We start from the raw sequence: 10,298 nt of genomic DNA, 5'->3' as shown, positions 1-10,298 counted from the left end.
TGAAACCACCACCCAGCCTCCCCAGAAGATGTGTGCATGAGCTGTTTTTCTCTGATTTTCTGTTCAGGCAGATTCCTTCCCTGCTACATCCATAATGTGTATTTTAAACAAAACTCCCCATTTTCACTTCCCTCCAGGTGGAATGCAGCAAAGCCAGATACCCAGGGCCTTGGTGATAATTATGCCAACTGAGATTTTCTCTGCCTGTTTTTCAGCATTACAGGAGCAGATTGTTGCTTCCTAACACCTAACAAAACAGAACTTGGAGGAAACCAAGTTCCCATGGTGGCTGAAAATTTCAGGTTGAAATCTCTGCTCCCTTTTCAGCTTCATGTACAAATGCAGAATCAAACCAACTACTATTACACACTTGCAAGTGCAGCACTTGACTTCATGAAAACAGCACTCTTCTCCTCTTGAAAGTTTCTCTCGTTATACATTCACATCCCCTAGGGAAAAACTAGTTTTCTGTGTAAGCATTTTATTTGAAAACCATAATATTACCATGTAATAATAAAATGTCAGCCATGCCAGGATATCGCCTTGGGAAACAGAGGCTGGAGATTCACAGTAGTCATCCTTCGGAGAGAGCCAGCAGAGCCAGCACCGCGTCACTGTCAGTGGAACTGTAGGATACAAATGAACTTGTATTTGCTCAATTAAAATATTACAGTTTTACTTGATCAATTGTTTCTATGTACACCAAAAAAAAAAAAAAAAAGTTGATTACCTAATTACAAAATTGTCCTTTCCTTGTCAATTCAAAATTAATAACTGAAAAAAATATAAATTTTTGAAAAGCAATAATCAAGTCCCATCTTCTCTGACCACGAGGCAGACAAACTAAGCCATGACCAAGGAGCCGCAGAAGGAGCCTGTCCACCCATGCCCCAGCAGCACCCAGCATGTTGCTCAGGAGTACGCCTTAGTGGGTCCCATGTTCTTGCGCAGAGGAGAACAGACTGGCTGTCATTACTGATTGATGTCTATTTGCTACTGAAGGCGGGATAAATGTACTCAAAATCTAATTCCCGTTGACTAGATGCTTCACCCCCCAAATCATTAGCACAAGTTGGGAGTGTTGGAAAAATCGTTGAGAGAGTAGTTCACCAGTATTTCAGTGGCACTGCTAGCATCTGTGTGTTTGCAGTATTTTGGTATTACTTTTTAACCAAACTACATTTTATTAAACTACAAGTATCCTATTCCTAAGCAACTCTTCACCATCCTGGGTACAGAAACACCGCGTTCTTAGGAGAAATTAAAGAGAAAACCCTGTTAAAGCTGAACAATTTCTTGCAGAAGTTTAAATACCTCACTAACAACACTACTCTGGCTCCTTTTTATGATACAATTAGAAAGAATAAGGGCTGTAAAGCGAGGGATGCCTGTGAATAGGCTGGGGGTTGGCAGCAGTAGGAAAGGCAATATTGCCAGCCCACTTCAACCATTAGCAAGAGCAATTTGCCCACAAATAATCTGGAAAGAGTTTTCTCGGGTTATAGTAAAGTTAATGGAGTTGGAAATTCCTCCTCTTTTGGATTAGCTCAGCCTTCTTTATGCAACCTTGAAGTATATGATGAAGTACAAGGAAGATTTTCATAGCAACTGGACAGTGCATAACTGATCTGCAGTGCGGGGGTCTGATCCAGGAGCTCCTCACTTCTCCCACTTGTTCCAGGTGCAAAAGCACAAGACCTACCTGTATGGTGCCTTTGTAAATCGAGAGGAAAACTAAAACACTTGTAGGATGATTCTAGTCTAACTGGTTATTTAAGGGGGTGGGGAGAATTGACACAAGCAATAGAAATCTAGCAAGATACGGCATCACCACTTCATTATCAGATTTTGCTGACAGCAGAGCATTGCAGAACCTAATGAACACAGAGAAAGCTGTTGAGAGGAGAGACAAATAGCATAGCCGTGCCAATAGAAAACACACGTTCTAGGTTAATTAAAATTAACTGGTGGTCTGAGCCAAAGTCTATTATGTGACACAGATTAATCAAAACATCAGAAATCTGCACATCAAGAATCTTTTCGGTAGATCTCTGACCACAACATTACGGATTCTTCATATTATTCTTTCAAACAGACCTTTCTGCCTCCTCAGATTTAAGAACTGTTATTAGAGTGTCAAAGTAGCTGACTATAAAACAATTGGATGTCATTCATTTACATCAGAAGGGAATCACGCCAAAGCTACATTTATTCTTCATCCATTTTTATTATATCTAAGATTTGATAAAAGAAATGAAATTGGAAGAACTCTGTGTGGTCAACAGACACTTTCCATTTAGAGGTCAGCAGGATTTACCCACACATGGGCTGTATCACCAGAGGAGAGCAAGGAACACCTGCTGGAATCACCTCTACCTGCAGAAGAAATGAAAAAATACCCGTGTGTTTTAGCTAAAAGAGATGGAGAAGCTCTTGCACTGCGTAGACTTGATCCAAACCTACAGTAATCATCGCTGCTACCTCAAGTTGGTTTGAGATCTCTCTGTACAAAGGACCAAGTCTTCATCTATTAATTGTTAAAAGTAATAGAGGCCAGGCAGGAAGAGTTGCTTCAAGATTCACTTTCTTTGAAGCTGAGTGGTGGTTCAGCAGGGATGAGCCCGCAGACACAGGTGACCCGTCTCAGCCACAGCCTTGGTCATCCTCAGACAGTGGATGGAAGAAGCTGGTGAGGACATACCCTCTTCGTTTATCCCCTCCTCCCTTTTTTTTTTTTTTTTTAAGTGCTGTTGCATTACTGAAAAAATACTTATAGTTAATCAGCACTACTTAATCCTAGTCACTTCCATGTGTGCCTCTGTAGCCTGACACCTCTTCTGTCTCGAGGCCATGGAAAGTGGAGGGTACTTAGTGCAGGGGCTCTGCAGTTTGAGGCCTCTGGGGAGCAGCTGTCCCCAATCATCCTGTCCACGGCCCTTTCATTCCCAGATTACATTTTGTACCAACAGTTTTTGTGTGGGAAAAATCAAAGATGTCAGGGGCTCCTCCCAGGACGTGCACTTTGCGTAAGGTGCCCAATCACTGGGGCTTGGGCGCTTGAACTTTGCACTTGTGGAGAATAATGAATTAGGGGCCAGTTTTCAGACACTCGCCATCATCATCCAGCCCCCACCAGAACTCAGCATTAAAGTAATCACTGACATGCCAAAGCAATGAAAGCAGTCTGTTGTTAACTGCCTGAACCAGCTTGTCCCGAGCCCCGAGACTTCCTCATTCAGGCATATTGCACAATGGTAAATCTCTCTCTCTTTAAAGAAGAAACAAAACTTCAACAGGCTAAAAGATGCTGTCTCATAACCTTCCTTCCCCTGTCCATGGGTTCAAGAACAGCTGATAGAAAATCCAAGAATAAAATTTCAGAAACTGTAGACAGTAACGAAAGCTGAATGCCTGAATAAGTCCTAATGGACTAGAAAGACTTGATAAAGAAAATATTTTCTTTAATATTAGTTCTTCACCCAAGCTCATGGTGATGAATCCATCAAATTACTTGCATTCACTGTCCTGGGAAGGGACCTCAGTCTTTCGTTACAGCTGATCAGGGTACTTCCAATGGTTTGAAATGGAAACATGCTTACAGTTTCTTTACGGGTGCAACTTTGAACTGTAATTCACAGCAGACAAAACTCTGTGTCTTGGGTGTCAATCCACTTACAAAGCAGGAACTGAAAACCCGCTGCCTGCTGTGCTTTGGCCCAGCGTCAGCAGCACTGAGTCATCACTCATCTGAGCCAGGCTTTCACCCCAAATTCCATTCTCTGGTACCCACTTTGTTACCAGCAGTTGCATATCTACTAACAATAGCATTTTAGTTGTCTATTTAGCATTTAAATTAAGTGCTTGGTTGGGCAAGGACCAAATACCGTGTGGTTCCTGCACATGGATGCACTGGGCTTGGTCCAGTATGGTGCTGCCTGGCTTTTGGCTTCTGGTTATTTTTAGCTCCAAATGTGATAATTTACACCACAATATCCTCATAAAACCAAAAATGTAGTTTTATGGATGTATCAGTAAAGGACAGGACGGCTAAGCACCCAGAAAAGCTCATCACAGGAGCCCACGGTTGAACTAGGAGGCGAATCTCACCGCTTGCCACCTACACAGTGCTCATTAGATGGTGTCAACTTCTCTGAATCATAACGAGTGGTAGATACTTGCACAGCTTTATGGAGGGAATGGATGAGCCATCAGTCTGGTTGCATACCCTGCGGGGATTCCCATTGTGTCCACAGGCTGTTGACCTCCCCTCCCTCCAGGTCCCCTTCCCCACCACACCAAGGGAGGGAAAACTTAAATTTCCTTGTCAAAATATCTGTTTATGCAAGCCTGACAACGTCTCCTGGTGTGTGGCATGAAAAATGGGGATTATTTCTCTGGGCACTGAAGAGGGGACACTGCGTCAGTCGATCAGATCTGTCCGGACACACCGAACTCTGCCCCGATAACATCAGGTCATTTAATCCTGCAAAACACCTGCTAACAAGTCAGCAACAGGAATCTGTTGAAGTGCGGAAGAAAGAGCAATAGCGTCATCTCACACTGTTCATAAAATAACAGTACTTTTTAGTTGCAAGTGATACTTGCACAGCTTTATGGAGGGGATGGATGAGCCATCAGTCTGGTTGCATACCCTGCGGGGATTCCCATTGTGTCCACAGGCTGTTGACCTCCCCTCCCTCCAGGTCCCCTTCCCCACCACACCACCTGTGTGTCCCCAGCCCTGCTCTGTGTGTGGCTTCGAGCACAGCCCATCCCTCTGGTCTGTTGTTAATCCCAGCTGAGATGCAATGTCGGAAATACGTGTCTGGCTCATACAGCACAACCTGCACTCCCAGGCAAGACAGAGGCTTTAGTAACTCAGTAAATACTCAGACGTGGTTAAGAGTTCAGGACAGACAGCATGAGAGTATCACATTGAACTGCTATAATGCCTTAAAAAACTGTATATCCACCCTCTCATCAGAGGCTCTTTTTTCACTGTAGAAGCACTGTTGTTGAGGATATCAACAGTACTACTAGATAAACTTGTCAAACCTGGGTAATATTTTATGAGTGATTTAAGCACTTTTTCTACTTGTTAAACAAAGGCTTCCTTACCAGCTTGGCTGGGGAAATGCTACTTAGTGCCTAGGTCATGTAAAAAAAAAAAAGTACTGTTATTTTATGAACAGTGTGAGATGACGCTATTGCTCTTTCTTCCGCACTTCAACAGATTCCTGTTGCTGACTTGTTAGCAGGTGTTTTGCAGGATTAAATGACCTGATGTTATCGGGGCAGAGTTCGATGTGTCCGGACAGATCTGATCGACTGACGCAGTGTCCCCTCTTCAGTGCCCAGAGAAATAATCCCCATTTTTCATGCCACACACCAGGAGACGTTGTCAGGCTTGCATAAACAGATATTTTGACAAGGAAATTTAAGTTTTCCCTCCCTTATTTTGTCTAATACTTTTCATGTTTTTTCTTCTGTGTTGCAGATTGGTTAAAACAGGAGTGCAGCCGATGCAGCAGTGTGCAAAATACATAGACAAAAATGTACTGTCAGATGCATTTTTCTATTAGACAATACTTGTGGGTTGAAGAAAGCTACTCCAACTTAGGAAAATGTTCTCATGTTTCAATGCAAACTCTTAAAAAATTAAGATTTAACACCAAACGTGCACATACCAGTCACAGCCTTGACGCTGACCCTACAGTCGTGCTGGCTGACCCTCAGCTGAGACAACCAGCTCAACCTGGCTGTATCATAAACATTTCTGTTAAGTGCAATAAAAATTATTAAATCCCCCCCATCTGAAGGGCTAGGCCCCATGCATCCTCCTGTTACCAAGGAAAAATGTGGCCATGTGCTAGTGGGGTGCTCCTGTCCTCTTCTCCATTATCTACCCTCCTTGGGGAAGTCCAGCACTGCCCTGTATTTGTTCTGCTTGTCCTCAGGGACGCAAGACCCTGTATTCATGCCTGACATAGCAGACGCATATTATTTACTCATAATAATTTTGCTTGTCTTAATGTACATTGCAGATCCTTGAGCACCCTCGAGCAGAAGTAAAAGCAAGTCCATCAGTTGCTCATTGAGTATGAGGACAAAGGGCAGAACGAGTCATTGCTCTGAAACATCTACAGTTGGATCCTAGCTCATTTCACAGATTTCCAGGATTATTTTATATATTTGCTGCCCAGCAAGCTCTAACTGCAAAGATCATGCTGCAGGCCAGATGTCCACACCATTCCTGATACGTCTGCCCCACTCTGCTTGTCCATGTTACAGGGGTACAAATCACAGAACATGTTTCTTAAACAGGTGTCAATCATGATCATTTCAGTATTATAGTGCCAGTCTGGGCTGTCTCCTTTAAAACTAAAACAATCTTGCAACATGCCTTGAACAATGAGGAAATATGGGGGATAAAATCATGGGTCTCTGCAACTGAGTGGTAAAACTCACATTGCTTCAGTGGAGATTGGCCATCACATCAGCTCTTCTGGTCTGGGGCACAAAGGGAAATGACATGCATGGTGCGGGGCCACTCTTTTGGAAAGGAACGTATTCTTTAAGGGTCTCAGCCCAGCTCAGCAGCGGTGGTGTATCTACAAGCAAGTTAATAGCTGATGTAGGCATCTCCAATAAGAGTTACGAAGTTGTTAATCCTCCACAGGTTTTAATAATAATTTAGTATTTAGTGAATACGCTATACTATAAATGTCTTATTAAACCTAAATTAAATGCAAAATTGGAACATAAATGTGCTATAGAAATTTATGAGGGATCTTAGCAGAGAATAATTTTTTTAGACACTGCTGTGAAAGCTATAGAGTATCGGTTTCCAAATTAGTATACAATACTGTGTGCTAATTGTCAGTTATTAGAGAATGTGTCTGCAGAGGTATGTCCTAAAACTCCCATGCAATCCCAAAACTTAATTCATCAGCAGGAATTTCCAGGTTTGTAAAAAGCAAATGAAGAATTTCCATGTCTGTACAGCACTGCTCCATCTGCAATCACTGCCTGTGGGTCCCACCTTCTCCTTGCTAACCAAGCTCAAGCTGTGCAGAAATGCTGTGCACATCCTGAAGGCTGCAAGCATTAGGGCTGATGACACTTGTTTGGACCTTCAGTGTTCGTATCCAACATTTGAGGATTTCCAGCATGCTATATTGGCTGCAGCACTGGATTTGATACCAGGCTTCAAGAAAGGATGATTAACACTAAATCTGTGGCTTTTTTCTCTTAGCACTTGTTTGCTGAATTATTTTAATCCTAAGGCCTTTGACCAAAACACCCACCTCAGCAAGTGTTTCATTTTACACCCTGAATAGGTCCACCAAAACCCAGCAGGACAGCTCACACACCAGCTCACACACACAAGACCTTTGCTGGCTGAGAACATCAGCCAGTTTGATTAGCCACAGCATGAGCACTTCTGACAAAGCTCCAGACTGTTTCAGGTACAGCTCGAACCAGAAGCCACCTTCCCCTGGCTAGGTCAGTGATAAGCCAGAGTCCCCAAAATGCCCGTGTCCACCCCAGCTCAGTACGATCCTATCCCGCACAGCTCCTGGGCACCACAGGGCCAATGTTGGCTGCAAAAAACAGCTGGATGTGTCCACCCAGAAGGGAAAAGAGCTGAGAAAGTCAAGCTGAAATGAAAAGGGAGAACAGAGCAAAAGTATGGACAGGCTCAGAATTGTTGTTGGCTCCAGAGCAGATGGAGCAGCTCAGGTTCCCTGTGAGAAGCTGAGAATCTGTCAGTAGTGTTGTCACAGCTGAGTCCTGCAGAAGTAATGCTGCATTCTTTCAGATCTTGGTTTCCTCTTCTTCCCTGAGAGTGATCATCGGAGCTCCTGCACCCACCACTGCAAAGCCTTAAGATGCGTTGTTGATACATTCAGGGAAGCCATTCCCAATAAATGTCAAACAGATCACATACCATGAGGTATTAGAGGAGAGTATCCTATGTGTTGACATGCCCTTGGTAGAATTTACATCAACAATACTGTGCATTAATTTGAAATACTGGTTTTTTTAAAAGAAGAAAAGCAAACCTACAACAATTTCAACCAGCTTAGAAGTTAATACTGCAAAAGGTGGACCTCATTCACACTGCAGCCATTTTTTGGCTCAGATGATCAGGCTCTGAGGTATGCGAGGATCCCATTTTCTGCAGGAGAGCAGGTCATCAGTCTTGCAAGGTTTAACACCTTTAGGCCGAGCAAAACTGTTAGCTGAAAGGAACATCATCAGTACCATAGTCAAGAAACAGCATCTGCCTAAAACTCCTCAGTGGCTGGGAGGTTCAAACAAATTTTGGGGAAGACAAAATAGGGAGGAAGAAGCTAATTGGTCCAATAATTGTGCTTTAGTCATGCCAAATTTACTTCATGGTCTGCACCAAAAATTAACACACAGATGTCATGTCCACATGTGTATTTCCTAAATGACTATCTCTGTTTCTAGTAATTCTAGATGCAATTGTAAACCTTACCTTAATCAGGCACTGTGGAAATCTGCTCCCATTCAGACAGGGGAAGAAGGAGAGAAAGGAAGCAGCAGGGCAAGGGCAAGTGCTAGCATGAGCACTCTAGGTAGTTTCTAGAGGAAAAAAGAGACACTTTAGATTGACTATGTGCTTTCTGCGGAACAAATCAGTGTGGATGACTTCCTGTCGCTTATGAGACTGACACATATGCGATTTCTGTTTCCAGCCCTGCACTTGATTAAAGGACACTCTGCATCCAGAACAATGTTATTATACAGTATGCCTGTGTTATCAAATAATAGACTAACTGTCACAATATTGGCTCAAGGTTTAGGAATTTTCTAGCATAGGAAGACTAAGACAATTACAGTTCAAATAAGTATGATTTTTGACTAATTGTTTGCAGATATGACATAGAAGGAATATAGCTTGATTTGGGAAAGTAGTATGATTTTACTGTACAAAATTCTAGCTGAAACATAGCTTTAAAATAAATGCTCAAAGCCCAAACTTGCTTAAATCTATACGTTTGCCTTCACGTGAAGGGAACTTGCACCCAAAGAACTGAACAGCTGTCCCAGCACGCTGATGTCTCCTTTAAAAGAGCAGTTACTATATTCAATTCAATCACCTGGAGTTAGATTTTCTTACGACCACGTGGGCAGCTCTTCAGATCTAGTCTACAGACAACAGACCAGACCTGTGAACAAGTCTTGCTTCTCCCTGCACCCATGAAGATACACACAGAGAAACTCACTCTACGAAAGTCTTAGAGGCTCCCAATGCTTTTTCTATCCATTAATATATGGAATTTTCTATATAGGAAGGTCACAAACACCACCATGTCTCCATCACTCACTTCATATGTTCCTTCGCTGATCTCCGTGGGGTGACCTGCACAAGCATCCTATGCGCTATGGGCACTCAAGGTGCCCTGCAGCGTGTTCAGCAACAGGCATGCAGGCAGAAGGATCTTGGTTCTCCATTCCAGCTGAGTCAGAGGCTCATTATATGACCTTCTGTCACTTGGTCTTCTTATGTCAAAACCAAAACTGAGTTTAAAACTAGGAACACACTGCGAACCGGATGCTCCATCTGAGCCAGTTCTTTCTGGGTAAATATATTGTGAAGAGCACAAATCATACTGTTTCAAACTTTGGGAATCTGTATATATTTAAATGTATACAAAATTCTGCTGTTTCTTGACAATAGGTTCGTACTCTATAACAGAAATCCAACAGACTGAAATTAATAATGCATTAGAACAAACACCAGTGCATTGTTTCCCATTTAAGGAACTGCCTGGATATAAATAAATCCTTACTCATATACTGTGATTTAAATAACAGAGTCAGTCTCGCCCAGAATAATAAATGCACTTTTCAGAAAAATACAAGATAGAAATTATTTTCAAGAAGAAATCTGAGGAATTAGTCTTAAACTGTGATGCTCCAATGCTTTTGCTATCAGTGTACTGCAACCACATAACTGGAATGCAACTGAGTTCAAAACTCTTCCTCTGAAAGTCTCCAAAATTGTAGGAGAAGACTGAGTTGAATGAGTGAAATGTAAGCTAAGGCCATTTCTACTTTTGGTGCTCTACCTGAAGATATTCTTTCCACAACATGGCCAAATCATGTATTGCTTAAATTTGCACTAGCGTTTCCTCTCATTAAGACCAGGTTTTCCTCTTGCGGAATGCAAGAAGCATGCAGTGCCTGCAAACATGGACACAAACATTTTCCTAAACCAACAACGTAGCTAAAAATCAGAAAGGATGAACATGGATTAGGGATCG

This window comes from Leptosomus discolor, chromosome 9 (assembly GCF_034619465.1).
Source record: "Leptosomus discolor isolate bLepDis1 chromosome 9, bLepDis1.hap2, whole genome shotgun sequence".
NCBI lineage: Eukaryota > Metazoa > Chordata > Aves > Leptosomiformes > Leptosomidae > Leptosomus > Leptosomus discolor.
This window is presented reverse-complemented; position numbering follows the sequence as displayed.